The following is a 16,980-nucleotide window of genomic DNA, read 5'->3' as shown; positions in this document are numbered from 1 at the left end:
TGCGGGTGAGTGCATGCACAACCGACAGATCTCAGTCAGCTCCCTTGCACGATCATGGACGACCAGGATAGGTACAGACCTTCCGAGGACGCGAAGGCACTAGCGTAAGCTATGATGCCGCCGCCAGGAGCACTGCCGGCCCGACCTGTGCGAAACCCCAGGCACAAACGTGGCGCAAGTTTTGGTGGCATTCCATTCGTCCAGCTACAAAGCCTGCAATCTTGGACTCTACAGGAGTCCAGAGACAACATGGTCATGGCGTGGAAGACTGCTGCCGCAGATGCTGTGCGACGCTTGTCGCAGGCCTCGCGCGGAGACGCCATGTGTACCAGTGCTCCCTGCTGCTGCTGAAGAGGAGATGGACATGTCCGCGTCACAGAAGCGTCCCCGCCCTCAGGACAGCAGCGACGACGAAGCGGACACACGGCGCAAGCTGGCCCAAGGCAACCCTCAAGGAGAGAGTGACAGCAGTGCCGACAGCTCGGATTCCGGGCTGTCCTATGATTCCCAACACACCGAGAACTGTACCAACAGTTCTGCAAGCAGCACTGCGACTGGGGTGGCCTCGGTGATCCAAGTAGACCCCCATACTGTGACTACGGGCCCTGCAGGTGTACCTGCCATTGATGCTCCTGAATGAATGGGCGAAGCTCTCCAACACGAGGTCGTGTCCCCCCACCCTGCCGCGGCTTTCCTGAAGGATGCCACAAACGCCGACACCACTGGGAAACCTCGGAGGAAGAGGAACAGGAATCGGCGCAGGAGGAGGACTGTACCAGTCTTGCAGAGTGCAGCGGTTTCCCCACCCTCTTCTGGGAGCCAGTGCAAGCAGACCACGGGGCCACCCCCCACGCCCCATACTGCCCTCAGACATGCAGCTCCCCCTACCAGTGAGACAGTTGACCATGAGGTATTCCAGACAGTCCGCTCTAAGGCTGCCCTTCGACGTACCAGGAACCTGATTTCAGCCACCCTTCCTGTAGACCCTGCGGTGCAGGGGAGAGTTCTCTACCGGCGTGCTGCTGGAGGCTCGTTCCGGAACTGCCCCAGACTGACCATAGCCCAGGCACTCTCGCGGCACCCGGGAGTCGCTGCGATCCGGGTGAACCAACACCGCAACGTGGTAGCAGTGGACGTCACTTCCCAGGACTGCCTTGCTCAGCTCTTGGCCCTCACAGACCTCAAGGGTATACCTGTGACCGCCAGACAGCCTGCCGACCGCCGAACCAGTATGGGATTCCTCCACGGTGTGGACGGCGACGCTGCTGACGAGAACTTGCTGTCCGGACTCCAGTCGGCTGTACGGGTCCTTTCGGCATCTAGAGAAGACCGAACCGTCACGCTGCGCTTCGGGGGCCCAGTTCCCCCAGACCACGGCCACTCCAGTGTAGGCAGTGTGGCCGGTACGGCCACGTGATGGAGACCTGCAACTGGCCAGACAGCTGCATCCGTTGCGGCCGGTCTCATTCAGGAGAGTCGGACTGCCAGCATCTCCGTTGTGTGAACTGCGGGGAGCCTCATCGTGCTGACACACCAGACTGTCCTCGCTGGCAGGAGCAAAGACGAGTGGCTACCATCATGGCCTCTTCGACCACAGCCCTCTCCAGACGAGCAGTCGCGGCAGTTGTGAGGGAAGAGACGAGGGAGGTTCGGTCCTATGCCAGTGCAGTGAAGGGCCACGCGGCACCAGCCAGACCAACCCACGCACCCTCCGCCGGCCAACCCCCGCAGCTGCAACCAACACTCCAGCTGAGCCTGCAGCCCCGGCCGCTCCTGTTGTCCGACCTCCTGCTCAGGTCTGCACGCCTGCAGCCGCCACTCCCAGGGCCCAGCCTGCTGAGACCTCTGCCCCGACGCTTCTAGTGGAACAGCTTCTGGGCCCACTTCTGCTCTCCTTGCAGGCAGTCGCTGCCTTGCTTCCACAAGAGCACCCGCTTCGTGCCATCTGCCTGCAGGCAGGGGCTTGGCAACAGAACAACCAGCATGGCTAGTCCTCCCACCAGGCAACGTCAGCCCCGACGCCCGAGCGTCCTCCAGTGGAACGTCCACTGGCTGGGACCACGGAGAGACGACCTCGCACAACACCTGCTCGACTACGACGTCCTTGCACTCCAGGAGGTCTACACCCATGCAGAGCAGCTCCGACTCCCAGGCTACGTCGGCTACAGCAGCCGGACCAGCTGTACCCTGACCGACTGCAGTGCGGCCCCTTGCCTGGACGACAACCACCCACAAGGACCTTCCCGCTGTGCCATCCACGTCAAGCGGGACCTGCTGCAGGCGGAGGTATTCGTGGCCGACCTGGCCGGAGGGCCCTTCGAGTGCTGCGCCGTCCGGGTCCGCCTCGACGGTGTTGACACAGCGGTGGCCAGCGTCTACATCAGACCCAAGGAACCATGGGACTCCGGGTGTCTTCGGCAGCTTGCGCACCAACTGGGGAAGGACTTCCTGCTGTGTGGAGACGTCAACGCTCACCATCCAGCTTGGGGTGGCCGCAGGACCGATGTACGAGGGCGAGAGGTGCGAGACGTCCTCTTGCAGCTGGGCCTGGTGATCCTGAACACAGGGGCCGTCACCTACCTGCGTCGCGGAGCCAACAGCACCACCACAGCCATAGACCTCAGCGTGGCTACGGAGGGTGTCCGGTACGCCTGGACACCGTTCCCGGACACCTGGTGTTCGGACCACCTGCCCATCCTTCTCACCCCTTACCGAGGCAAGGCCCCCAGGGATCGAGAGTACCGGGTGGTAGACTGGCGGGTATACCGGCAGCTGCTCAGGCAGGACACCGGTGACAAGGACCTCATGCAGCTGGTGGCTGACAGTGCCCGGGCTGCAACCGTCACTGTTAAGGCGCAGCAAGGGCAGCCTGTTCCAGACATCCGGCACCTAGCCTTGAGAGCAGCACGGAGGCGGGCAGAACGTCAGGCTCTGAAGAAGGGACAACCAGAGCTCTGGACAGCGTTCCGGAAGGTCGACGCCACCTGCAGACGCCACGCCCGAGCGCGCAGGAAGCAGGGCTTGGTGGGCATCTGCGCCTCCATCGACCGATCACGGCATGGCACCGAGGTCTGGCGCCTGCTGAAGTGCCTGCTGATGGTGCCACGGCCATTCAACCAAGTGATGTCCCTGGCCGTTCACCTTTCCATCCAGGCAGCGGAGCTGGCAGAACAGCCGGCCGACCAGTTTTCTGCGAGGGACATTGGCCAGCTGCCTGCTGCACCTCCCCTTGCTGCGCTGCAGTATCCTGACACTTGCTACCATCCTGGGTGGACAGCTGCAGAAGTACAAGAGCTGTGCTGCGAACCCATCAGGAAACACGAGTTGGAGGCTGCCCTTGCAGGATCGAAAAGACGATGTGCCCCAGGAGCTGATGGTGTCACCTTCCAGATGCTCCGTAACCTGGACGGAGCTGGCCGCCAGCACCTGCTCGAGTACTACAGCGAAGTCTGGAGCAGTGTGGTCCTACCGGAGTCATGGCGCACTGCGGTCGTCGCCCCGATCCTGAAGCCCCGGAAGAAAGCCATGGCCCTCTCCTCCTACAGGCCAGTCTCTCTCACCTCGGCACCCTGCAAGGTGCTGGAGAAGGTGGCCTTGGAGCGACTTGAGTGGATTGCTGGCCAACTCGAGTTCTTCCCGGAACAACTGACTGGCTTCAGGCGCCACCGGTGCACCGCTGATTCCATTTCCGACGTCGTCGCTACCCTTGAGGATGCCAAGAGCTGTGGTGACGTGGCCATGCTGCTCCTGCTGGACGTGGAGAGTGCCTTTGACAGTCACCCACACGAGGTCGTCGAGACGTCTCTGGACCGACTTGGCATTCACGGGTGCCTCCGCAGCTTCGTGGCTGCCTTCCTGACCGGCAGGACCTTCCGGGTTCGAGTTGGCAAGGAGACCAGCAAACCCAGAGACATCACCGCAGGTGTACCACAGGGCTCCGTGCTGAGCCCCTTCCTGTTCAACCTGGCGATGGCAGGACTCCCCGCTTCTCTTCCGACGGGCACCAGGTTCGCGGCCCACTGCTCTGTCTACGCCGACGACGTGGCACTCTGGGCCCGGGGAACGAGGCGGTCCATTCCAGCCATCAGGACGTCACTGCAGGCGGCCCTGGATGCGGTGTCCGCCTACCTGAGTGGAATCGGACTCAAGGTCTCCGCAACCAAGACCGAGGCCCTGCTGATCCACCCGCTGGCCGCAGCACGACGCTACGTGAAGCAGCTGAGAGTGGGCAACCGCAACCTGCCTTGGAAGCTGACAGTGAAGTACCTGGGGCTCACCATCGACCACCGTCTTACCTGAGTCCCAGCTGCCAAGGTCGCCTGCACACAAATACGGCGAGTCCAGGGAGCCATCAGCACGCTGCAGCAGCGTGGACACGGCTGCTCAACCAAGCTGGCGCTTCGACTCAACCAGGCTTCAGCGTCCTCAGTCCTGCTATACGCCTTTACACTGGTGGACCTGACGCCTGCCAGGAGACTGGACCTGGAGATACATCACAGGAGAGCAGTGAGGGCCATCCTGGGGCTCCCCAGGTACTCCCCCATGGCAGCGACCCTGGCCGAGGCTTGAGAGTGGCCCCTGTCTCTGCACATGCTCCAGCGTGCTCTGGGGCACGTAGACCGCCTACACCGTGAAGCCGACGGCAGAACCCTCCTGGAGCGACTTCGCAGCCAGCCGTGGTCACGGATGGGTGGTCTCTGTGCACTCTACCACCAGATGGTCCCGGACCCGCCAGTCATGGTGGCCCCTCCACCACCCCACCACCAGCCGCCTGAGGTCCACCTGCACCTGGACGGGGTAACCAAGCGCCGAACACCTGCTGCAGCACTGCAACAGGCCGCTGTCTCCAAGCTCCTGCAGCAACTGGCAGGGCGGCTCCAGGTCTTCACTGACGCATCCGTCATGCCAGATGGTTCAGCGGCGGCCGCCTACGTTATCCCATCCCGGGCCATCAGCAGGCAGTGCCGACTGCCCTTCCCGGCGAGCTCGACAGCTGCGGAGCTGGCAGGGCTACACCTGGTGGCGGACCTGCTGGCCGAGGACGTTCCCGCTCAACCAGTCGCAGTCCTGTGTGGCAGCAAGGCAGCCCTGCAGACACTGGCCAACCATCGCCGTGCCGGGCTCACGGGGAGTCTCCTGGCAACCAAGTACCGGGCCCTAGCAGCAGCTGGGACGTCCGTCTCCTTCCACTGGCTACCCTCTCACGTGGGCATAGCTGGCAACGAGGAGGCGGACACGCTGGCCAGGGCAGCAGATCAGCTGGGAACCCCCATCGCCCAAGCCGTGGCGGTGAGAGACTATTCGCAGGCCCGTATCAAGAAGCTCCTCGCCTCAGTTCACCCAGACCAGAAGGTGGCCAATGGGCGGGGACCCAGGCATCTTCCTGAGGCAGGCCTAACCAGGAGAGAACGAGCCAACCTGCTGCGGCTGCGGACCTGATGCGTGTGGACTGCGGCCCGCCGCTACCTCAAGGGATGCAGCGCCTCCCCGGCCTGCAGCCGCTGCGGCGACCTCGAGACCCTCGAGCACCTCCTCTGTGCCTGCCCTGCCTTGGCCCAGGAATGCTCGAGGGTCACCGCAGCCTACCGGAGACATGGCCTTCCTGCCACCACCCTAGAGCAACTACTGTTCCCATCTCGTCCCCATCTACCAGCGCTGCGGAGCCTGGTGGAGTTCCTGGACGAGACGGGAATCGTGGCCTACCGCTGAGGATTGGGCCCTTGCCACCCCTACCCTTGCTTCCGGACTGCTGCTTCTGTTGATGACGACCGTTCCACTGCTCAATTATTCTTTCCTCTTCTTTCCACTTTTCTCCCTTTTCCCTTCCCCGCAGGCACTGCGCCCTGCTCCCGACCTGGTTGCAGAAATTAGGTGCCTTTTCTCATCTTCTAACCACTACCACCACACGTTCATGCAGTCGTCAGTGTAGCACGCTTCCTTTCAACCCCAAATCAGATATTTTTCTAGCTAACCGGTTTTTTTTACCCCACGATACCACAGTGCCGGACACAATTTAGCGAGTCTATAATGATTCAGCCTTTCCAAAACGCCACGGCAGCGATCCACGTGCCTCACAAAATTGAAATTGGCGAAACAAATCAGCCATCATGCTCGGGTGTTAAAATGAGTTGGCAGCCACTTTTTTTGCGCATCCGTGCATTCGCTAAGAATCTGCGTCTCTTATTAGATTTCAAATATACCGTATGTATTGAAGAATTGCAAAATATTACCGTGCACCCTTACCTTGATAAATACGTAGCACAACTAGCTGCAATATGACGTTTCTTTTTATTTTGAAACTACTTTCACCTAGTTAAACGCCGGAAGGCCTCAAAATGATGTCACTATGTCTTGTTCAAACTTGAGAGCGACGACGTCTATTCCTCTTTATAGTTACGTCCCTCAGTGCATCGACCTGCATTCCATCCAATGCGGTGCTGATGCAGCATTTGCGAAAAGACTTGCGCAACATATCTTTCGTGAAAGATTGCCTTGCTGACGACACTCAACCAAAAACTGTCGCAGGGCGGTGGACGTCGTATAAGCGCCCAGCATCCACTTATTGTAGAGATCGCGCACGCAATCTCGCAAGGTGTTTTTGGGCAATACGTACAAAGGCTGGAGAATTCCGCGTAGACGTAGCGTTTGTATCTGATACCTTAGCGCTGTCTTTAGGGGAAAAAAACAAGAACCAGCGGCGAACATCTTACCACACCATTTCTTCGTATGTACGAAACAAAGAATCCAGTGTTTAAAATGCCGAGTAAATCTGACGTTAAGGCATCTCAAAAAGGGCATGTAGTCTCTGTGGGAGCAGAGCATGGTGAAACCCCTTTGGTTTCCACACTCATGCACCACGCAGACGGCGCAACGACATTACAAACGTTTAACAATGCGAATGTACTTGGCGGCGTATATAGTGTGCAGGATCTGCCCGTCACCAGCACCTGCATTCCCGTTGGCAATTTAGCTTTGCTTCGAATGTTCCTGGATTATCCGTACGCAGTTGCTGCCGGCACTTGGCCTACTGGGCTTGTTTTTGTGCCCGGACTGCAGCATCAGCCCGCCGAATGCGAGCTGTCTCACCTTCTCACTTCCGGCATTTTTCTCGAGTTGTCCGTGGCACACCCATGTGGAAGGTTACAGGAGAAGCTCTCGAACACGCTCGCCTACTATAACTGTCTATCAAACAGTTAGTGTACCCCGGGCGTACCGTGATAGCGTGAAGTGTGCATGCGCAGATACGTATATGTTACCCGTACCAATTACTGTACGTGCACTATTTAACGTCAAACATGGTGACGCTCTGGGATGCCCGCTTTGAAGTGACGTGGTTGTTGAAAGATTCACTTTGTTTGCAGCAAACGACTGTTTAAAGTGCCTTCGCTTGCCTTCAGTTAGCTTCTACGACAGAGCATACAATTAAGTTGGCGCAGTCTCTGAGATAGCAGCCCAGTTCTAATGTGTTTAGGATCCATCGTGAACTTTCTTACAGCGCAACACCAGAAAAATAAAAACAGGACAGGGAAGGAGTAGAACAGAAAGAAAAGCCGGCGCTGTTCTGTTCTACTCCTTCCCTGTCCTGTATTTTTTTTTCTGGTGTTGCGCTGTAAGAAAGTTCACGATGGATCCTAACCAACTGGCCAGACTTACCGCCTTACTAACGTGTTTAGGCCTAACTACAACATCAATGTAAACAAATCGGAAACCTGGAGTTTTTCGCATTTGGTGCGTTGTTCCTATTTATTTACTTTCGTTATTAATAAAATAAACGTGTAACAATACTTTCGCACGGTAACACAGGCTGATAATCTCGTTTTAATATCCTTCTCACTTTTCTTACTCATAAACACTTTGATAGGTGGCGCCACCATCCCGTCCGGGGAACGTAAATGCTGTACCGCTAAACTATAGGCAACTGTCCGCGACTAATGTTTCCTGCACGGTAACGTCATTCCCTTAAGCTCTGCTATCGCGCAGAAGTTAAGGGAATAACCCAAAGCGCTGCCGACGGCGTGCATACGACGCTGCGAGTGATTAATTGATAAAAGAGCCAGTGGAGACCGCTCGTGACACCACCACTATACGAATTTTTCAAGTTATACACAGCTTTCACTGTAAAACGGAGCACCAACGTAAGCTTACTGGCGTCTCGGGGAAGGTGGCGAGACCACTCGACGATAAATATAGAAGTCGAATGCGCCCATCCCCCCCCCCTTCCAGATGAACAAAGGCGGAGGGCGCCTCTATAGTTCTGAATCTGTTTTTTTGTTTTTTTTGTGTGGTGGGGACTTCATCTCAATAGCTCAGTCCCTGACCTCTTTTTTTTAATTTTTGGTGTTAAGTGTATATCTGATGCCATAAATGATGCTCTTTACGCCTCCGTCTAGCAGTTCGCAAGTCTGTGTTCTTTGTAGTGTTTCTTGAGGATAATGTCGTACCTATATAATGTCGTCTGTATATCTTTATTCTCGATGTACAATAGGTCTAATCGTTTAATTAGAACTTTTCGCGCCAAAAGAATTACATGTTATTTACAAACACAGATCAAAAGACGCATCATGCAAAGACATGCAACAAAAGAACACTAAACTTCGTAAAGAAAAGTCTGAATCTTAAGTGGCTTTTCAAATACCTCCCAGTCAACGTCCAACCAAATGGCTAAGGGGGCCCCGCGTACTGGCTAGACGTCACCGTCGTCTTCTTCCGAGGAGTTGTCCTGAAAGCCACTCGGTCCTGGTCTGGGCTCCAGGGTATTCAAATCGTCCGTGTCACCTCGCCACTCGCCAGGGAAGTTGTCCAGTCTGCGACGCTTGCACGGCGGTCTGGCGTCGTCATCTGAAACAGACGGTAAAACCCTACAGACGGTATCAGATCCAGTAGACGCCTCTGCATTACCTACCTCGACTCCAGCGCCAGAAACAGCAGGTGCCGAATCCGCACCATCGTCAGTCGACGAGTCATCGCTCCATGAATATTCACTGGACGAGTCATCGCTCGATGAATCGTCGCTTGAGGAATCGTCACACGGGACCCATATCTCCAAACTCTCTGCGAGCAAGACGTAGCGAAGCAGGCTCGAGGTGTTCTGCATCTTCCCTTGAGCCTGCGAAATAAGATCGTCAATAGTCGGGGCACGGTTGACGGGCATGACGATAAAGCGGTGTACCTACGGGAAGCAATACTTTTTTTTCTCCCAACGTAGCGCACGTGCGTTCAATGCCGAAGCCAGCAGCCGACTGAGCTCTTGTCTCTCTCGCCTTTCACTCAAGCAGTGACGTCACCAACAGCGCCCGCCAATGAGGCCCACTCTCGCTGTCGGAACAGGAGCTGGTTGGCCAAACGAGTTCTGGTGAGGGCAATCACTGGAAAGGCTGGCGCTGCGGTCGCGCTGACGCAGCAAACGACCACACGCGACACGTTCATGCAGTCGTCAGTGTAGCACGCTTTTTTTCAACCCCAAATCAGATATTTTTCTAGCTAACCGGTTTTTTTTACCGCACGATACCACAGTGCCGGACACAATTTAGCGAGTCTATAATGAGTCAGCCTTTCCAAAACGCCATGGCAGCGATACACTTGCCTCACAAAATTGAAATTGGCGAAACAAATCAGCCATCATGCTCGGGTGTTAAAATGAGTTGGCAGCCACTTTTTCTTTGCGCTTCCGTGCATTCGCTAAGAATCTGCGTCTCTTATTAGATTTCAAATATACCGTATGTATTGAAGAATTGCAAAATATTACCGTGCACCCTTACCTTGATAAATACGTAGCACAACTAGCTGCAATATGACGTTTCTTTTTATTTTGAAACTACTTTCTCCTAGTTAAACGCCAGAAGGCCCCAAAGTGCTGTCACTAAGTCTTGTTCAAACTTGAGAGCGACGACGTCTATTCCTTTTTATAGTTACGTCCCTCAGTGCGTACCCTGCATCCCATCCAATGCGTTGCTGATGCAGCATTTGCGAAAAGACTTGCGCAACGTATCTTCCGTGAAAGATTCCCTTGCTGACGACACTCAACCAAAAACTGTCGCGGGGCGGTGGACGTCGTATAAGCGCCCAGCATCCACTTATTGTAGAGTTCGCGCACGCAATCTCGCAAGGTGTTTTTGGGCACTACGTACAAAGGCAGGAGAAATCCGCGTAGACGTGGCGATTGTATCTGATACCTTAGCGCTGGCTTAGGGGAAGAAAACGAGAACCAGTGGCGAACATCTTACCACACCATTTCTTCGTATGTACGAAACAAAGAAACCAGTGTTTAAAATGCCGAGTAAATCTGACGTTAAGGCATCTCAAAAAGGGCATGTAGTCTCTGTGGGAGCAGAGCATGGTGAAACCCCTTTGGTTTCCACACTCATGCACCACGCAGACGGCGCAACGACGTTACAAACAATGCGAATGTACTTGGCGGCGTATATAGTGTGCAGGATCTGCCCGTCACCAGCACCTGCATTCCCGTTGGCAATTTAGCTTTGCTTCGAATGTTCCTGGATTATCTGTACGCAGTTGCTGCCGGCACTTGGACTACCGGGCTTGTTTTTGTGCCCGGACTGCAGCATCAGCCCGCCGAATGCGAGCTGTCTCACCTTCTCACTTCCTGCATTCTTCTCGAGTTGTCCGTGGCACACCCATGTGCAAGGTTACAGGAGAAGCTCTCGAACACGCACGCCTACTATAACTGTCTATCAAACAGTTAGTGTACCCCGGGCGTACCGTGATAGCGTGAAGTGTGCATGCGCAGATACGTATATGTTACCCGTACCGCTTACTGTACGTGCACTTTTTAACGTCAAACATGGTGGCGCTCTGGGAAGCCCCCTTTGAAGTGACGTGGTTGTTGAAAGATTCACTTTGTTTGCAGCAAACGACTGTTTAAAGTGCCTTCGCTTGCCTTCAGTTAGCTTCTACGACAGAGCATACAATTAATTTGGCGCAGTCTCTGAGATAGCTGCCCATTTCTAACGTGTTTAGGCCTAACTACAACATCAATGTAAACAAATCGAAAACCTGGAGTTTTTCGCATTTGGTGCGTTGTTCCTATTTATTTACTTTCATTATAAATAAAGTAAACGTGTAACAATACTTCGCGCGGTAACACAGGCTGATAATCTCGTTTTAATATCCTTCTCACTCTTCTTACTCATAAACACTTTGATAGGTGGCGCCACCGTCCCGTCCGGGGAACGTAAATGCTGTACCGCTAAACTATAGGGCACTGTCCGCGACTGATGTTTCCTGCACGGTAACGTCATTCCCTTAACCTCTGCTATCGCGCAGAAGTTAAGGGAATAACCCAAAGCGCTGCCGACGGCGTGCATACGACGCTGCGAGTGATTAACTAATAAAAGAGCCAGTGCAGACCGCTCGTGACACCACCACTATACGAATTTTTCGAGTTATACACAGCTTTCACTGTAAAACGGAGCACCAACGTAAGCTTACTGGCGTCTCGGGGAAGGTGGCGAGACCACTCGACGATAAGTATAGTAGAGTCGAATGCACCCACCCCCTCCCCCCTTCCAGATGAACAAAGGCGGAGGGCGCTTCTATAGATCTGAATCTGTTTTTTTTTCTTTTTTTGTGGTGGGGACTTCATCTCAATAGCTCAGTCACTGACCTCTTTTTTTTTAATTTTTGGTGTTAAGTGTATATCTGATGCCATAAATGATGCTCTTTACGCCTCCATCTAGCAGTTCGCAAGTCTGTGTTCTTTGTAGTGTTTCTTGAGGATAATGTCGTACCTATATAATGTCGTCTGTATATCTTTATTCTCGATGTACAATAGGCCTAATCGTTTAATTAAAACTTTTCGCACCAAAAGAAATACATGTTATTTACAAACACAGATCAAAAGACGCATCATGCAAAGACATGCAACAAAAGAACACTAAACTTCGTAAAGAAAAGTCTGAATCTTAAGTGGCTTTTCAAATACCTCCCAGTCAACGTCCAACCAAATGGCTAAGGGGGCCCCGCGTACTGGCTAGACGTCACCGTCGTCTTCTTCCGAGGAGTTGTCCTGAAAGCCACTCGGTCCTGGTCTGGGCTCCAGGGTATTCAAATCGTCCGTGTCACCTCGCCACTCGCCAGTGAAGTCGTCTAGTCTGCGACACTTGCACGGCAGTCTGGCGTCGTCATCTGAAACAGACGGTAAAACCCTACAGACGGTATCAGATCCAGTAGACGCCTCTGCATTACCTACCTCGACTCCAGCGCCAGAAACAGCAGGTGCCGAATCCGCACCATCGTCAGTCGACGAGTCATCGCTCCATGAATATTCACTGGACGAGTCATCGCTCGATGAATCGTCGCTTGAGGAATCGTCACACGGGACCCATATCTCCAAACTCTCTGCGAGCAAGACGTAGCGAAGCAGGCTCGAGGTGTTCTGCATCTTCCCTTGAGCCTGCGAAATAAGATCGTCAATAGTCGGGGCACGGTTGACGGGCATGACGATAAAGCGGTGTACCTACGGGAAGCAATACTTTTTTTTTCTCCCAACGTAGCGCACGTGCGTTCAATGCCGAAGCCAGCAGCCGACTGAGCTCTTGTCTCTCTCGCCTTTCACTCAAGCAGTGACGTCACCAACAGCGCCCGCCAATGAGGCCCACTCTCGCTGTCGGAACAGGAGCTGGTTGGCCAAACGAGTTCTGGTGAGGACAACCACTGGAAAGGCTGGCGCTGCGGTCGCGCTGACGCAGCAAACAACCACACGCGACACGTTCATGCAGTCGTCAGTGTAGCACGCTTTTTTTCAACCCCAAATCAGATATTTTTCTAGCTAACCGGTTTTTTTTACCGCACGATACCACAGTGCCGGACACAATTTAGCGACTCTATAATGAGTCAGCCTTTCCAAAACGCCATGGCAGCGATACACTTGCCTCACAAAATTGAAATTGGCGAAACAAATCAGCCATCATGCTCGGGTGTTAAAATGAGTTGGCAGCCACTTTTTCTTTGCGCATCCGTGCATTCGCTAAGAATCTGCGTCTCTTATTAGATTTCAAATATACCGTATGTATTGAAGAATTGCAAAATATTACCGTGCACCCTTACCTTGATAAATACGTAGCACAACTAGCTGCAATATGACGTTTCTTTTTATTTTGAAACTACTTTCTCCTAGTTAAACGCCAGAAGGCCCCAAAGTTCTGTCACTAAGTCTTGTTCAAACTTGAGAGCGACGACGTCTATTCCTCTTTATAGTTACGTCCCTCAGTGCATCGACCTGCATTCCATCCAATGCGTTGCTGATGCAGCATTTGCGAAAATACTTGCGCAACATATCTTCCGTGAAAGATTCCCTTGCTGACGACACTCAACCAAAAACTGTCGCGGGGCGGGTGACGTCGTATAAGCGCCCAGCATCCAATTATTGTAGAGTTCGCGCACGCAATCTCGCAAGGTGTTTTTGGGCACTACGTACAAAGGCTGGAGAATTCCGCGTAGACGTGGCGATTGTATCTGATACCTTACCGCTGTGCTTAGGGGGAAAAAACGAGAACCAGCGGCGAACATCGTACCATACCATTTCTTCGTATCTACGAAACAAAGAATCCAGTGTTTAAAATGCCGAGTAAATCTGACGTTAAGGCATCTCAAAAAGGGCATGTAGTCTCTGTGGGAGCAGAGCATGGTGAAACCCCTTTGGTTTCCACACTCATGCACCACGCAGACGGCGCAACGACGTTACAAACGTTTAACAATGCGAATGTACTTGGCGGCGTATATAGTGTGCAGGATCTGGCCGTCACCAGCACCTGCATTCCTGTTGGCAATTTAGCTTTGCTTCGAAGGTTCCTGGATTATCCGTACGCAGTTGCTGCCGGCACTTGGCCTACCGGGCTTGTTTTTGTGCCCGGACAGCAGCATCAGCCCGCCGAATGCGAGCTGTCTCACCTTCTCACTTCCGACATTCTTCTCGAGTTGTCCGTGGCACACCCATGTGGAAGGTTACAGGAGAAGCTCTCGAACACGCTCGCCTACTATAACTGTCTATCAAACAGTTAGTGTACCCCGGGCGTACCGTGATAACGTGAAGTGTGCATGCGCAGATACGTATATGTTACCCGTACCGCTTACTGTACGTGCACTATTTAACGTCAAACATGGTGGCGCTCTGGGAAGCCGCCTTTGAAGTGACGTGGTTGTTGAAAGATTCACTTTGTTTGCAGCAAACGACTGTTTAAAGTGCCTTCGCTTGCCTTCAGTTAGCTTCTACGACAGAGCATACAATTAATTTGGCGCAGTCTCTGAGATAGCTGCCCATTTCTAACGTGTTTAGGCCTAACTACAACATCAATGTAAACAAATCGAAAACCTGGAGTTTTTCGCATTTGGTGCGTTGTTCCTATTTATTTACTTTCATTATTAATAAAATAAACGTGTAACAATACTTCGCGCGGTAACACAGGCTGATAATCTCGTTTTAATATCCTTCTCACTTTTCTTACTCATAAACACTTTGATAGGTGGCGCCACCATCCCGTCCGGGGAACGTAAATGCTGTACCGCTAAACTATAGGGCACTGTCCGCGACTAATGTTTCCTGCACGGTAACGTCATTCCCTTAACCTCTGCTATCGCGCAGAAGTTAAGGGAATAACCCAAAGTGCCGCCGACGGCGTGCATACGACGCTGCGAGTGATTAACTGATAAAAGAGCCAGTGCAGACCGCTCGTGACACCACCACTATACGAATTTTTCAAGTTATACACAGCTTTCACTGTAAAACGGAGCACCAACGTAAGCTTACTGGCGTCTCGGGGAAGGTGGCGAGACCACTCGACGATAAGTACAGTAGAGTCGAATGCGCTCACGCACTCCCCCCTTCCAGATGAACAAAGGCGGAGGGCGCCTCTATAGATCTGAATCTGTTTTTTTTTTCTTTTTTTGTGGTCGTGACTTCATCTTAATAGCTCAGGTCCTGACCTCTTTTTTTACTTTTTGGTGTTAAGTGTATATCTGATGTCATAAATGATGCTCTTTACGCCTCAATCTAGCAGTTCGCAAGTCTGTGTTCTTTGTAGTGTTTCTTGAGGATAATTTCCTACCTATATAATGTCGTCTGTATATCTTTATTCTCGATGTACAATAGGCCTAATCGTTTAATTAAAACTTTTCGCGCCAAAAGAAATACATGTTATTTACAAACACAGATCAAAAGACGCATCATGCAAATACATGCAACAAAAGAACCCTAAACTCCGTAAAGAAAAGAAAGGTCTGGATCTTAAGTGGCTTTTCAAATACCTCCCAGTCAACGTCCAACCAAATGGCTAAGGGCGCCCCGCGTACTGGCTAGACGTCACCGTCGTCTTCTTCCGATGAGTCGTCCTGAAAACCGCTTGGTCCTGGTCTGGGCTCTAGGGTATTCAAATCGTCCGTGTCACCTCGCCACTCGCCAGGGAAGTCGTCCAGTCTGCGACGCTTGCACGGCGGTCTGGCGTCGTCATCTGAAACAGACGGTAAAACCCTACAGACGGTATCAGATCCAGTAGACGCCTCTGCATTACCTACCTCGACTCCATCGCCAGAAACAGCAGGTGCCGAACCCGCACCATCGTCAGTCGACGAGTCATCGCTCCATAAATCTTCACTGGACGAGTCATCGCTCGATGAATCGTCATTTGAGGAATCGTTACACCGGACCCATATTTTTAGACTTTCCGCGAGCAAGACGTAGCGAAGCAGGCTCGAGGTGTTCTGCATCTTCCCTTGAGCCTGCGAAATAAGATCGTCAATAGTCGGGGCACGGTTGACGGGCATGACGATAAAGCAGTGTACTTACGGGAAGCAATACTTTTTTTTCTCCCAACGTAGCGCACGTGCGTTCAATGCCGAAGCCAGCAGCCGACTGAGCTCTTGTCTCTCTCTCCTTTCACTCAAGCAGTGACGTCACCAACAACGCCCTGCAATGAGGCCCACTCTCGCTGTAGGAACAGGAGCTGGTTGGCCGAACGAGTTCCGGTGAGGGCAACCACTGGAACGGCTGGCGCTGCGGTCGCGCTGACGCAGCAAACGACCACACGCGACACGTTCATGCAGTCGTCCGTGTAGCACGCTTCCTTTCAACCCCAAATCAGATATTTTTCTACTAACCGGTTTTTTTTTACCGCACGATACCACAGTGCCGGACACAATTTATCGAGTCTATAATGAGTCAGCCTTTACATAACGCCACGGCAGCGATACACTTGCCTCACAAAATTGAAATTGGCGAAACAAATCAGCCATCATGCTCGGGTGTTAAAATGAGTTGGCAGCCACTTTTTTTTTGCGAATCCGTGCATTCGCTAAGAATCTGAGTCTCTTATTAGATTTCAAATATACCGTATGTATTGAAGAATTGCAAAATATTACCGTGCACCCGTTTCTTGATAAATACGTAGCACAACTAGCTGCAATATGACGTTTCTTTTTATTTCGAAACTACTTTCACCTAGTTAAACGCCGGAAGGCCTCAAAGTGCTGTCACTAAGTCTTGTTCAAACTTGAGAGCGACGACGTCTATTCCTTTTTATAGTTACGTCCCTCAGTGCGTACCCTGCATCCCATCCAATGCGTTGCTGATGCAGCATTTGCGAAAAGACTTGCGCAACGTATCTTCCGTGAAAGATTCCCTTGCTGACGACACTCAACCAAAAACTGTCGCGGGGCGGTGGACGTCGTATAAGCGCCCAGCATCCACTTATTGTAGAGTTCGCGCACGCAATCTCGCAAGGTGTTTTTGGGCACTACGTACAAAGGCAGGAGAATTCCGCGTAGACGTGGCGATTGTATCTGATACCTTAGCGCTGGCTTAGGGGAAGAAAACGAGAACCAGCGGCGAACATCTTACCACACCATTTCTTCGTATGTACGAAACAAAGGATCCAGTGTTTAAAATGCCGAGTAAATCTGACGTTAAGGCATCTCAAAAAGGGCATGTAGTCTCTGTGGGAGCAGAGCATGGTGAAACCCCTTTGGTTT

The sequence above is a fragment of the Rhipicephalus microplus genome, chromosome 8, assembly GCF_043290135.1.
Source record: "Rhipicephalus microplus isolate Deutch F79 chromosome 8, USDA_Rmic, whole genome shotgun sequence".
NCBI classification, from domain to species: domain Eukaryota; kingdom Metazoa; phylum Arthropoda; class Arachnida; order Ixodida; family Ixodidae; genus Rhipicephalus; species Rhipicephalus microplus.
The sequence above is the reverse complement of the archived record's forward strand: the minus strand, read 5'-3'. Positions refer to the sequence as shown.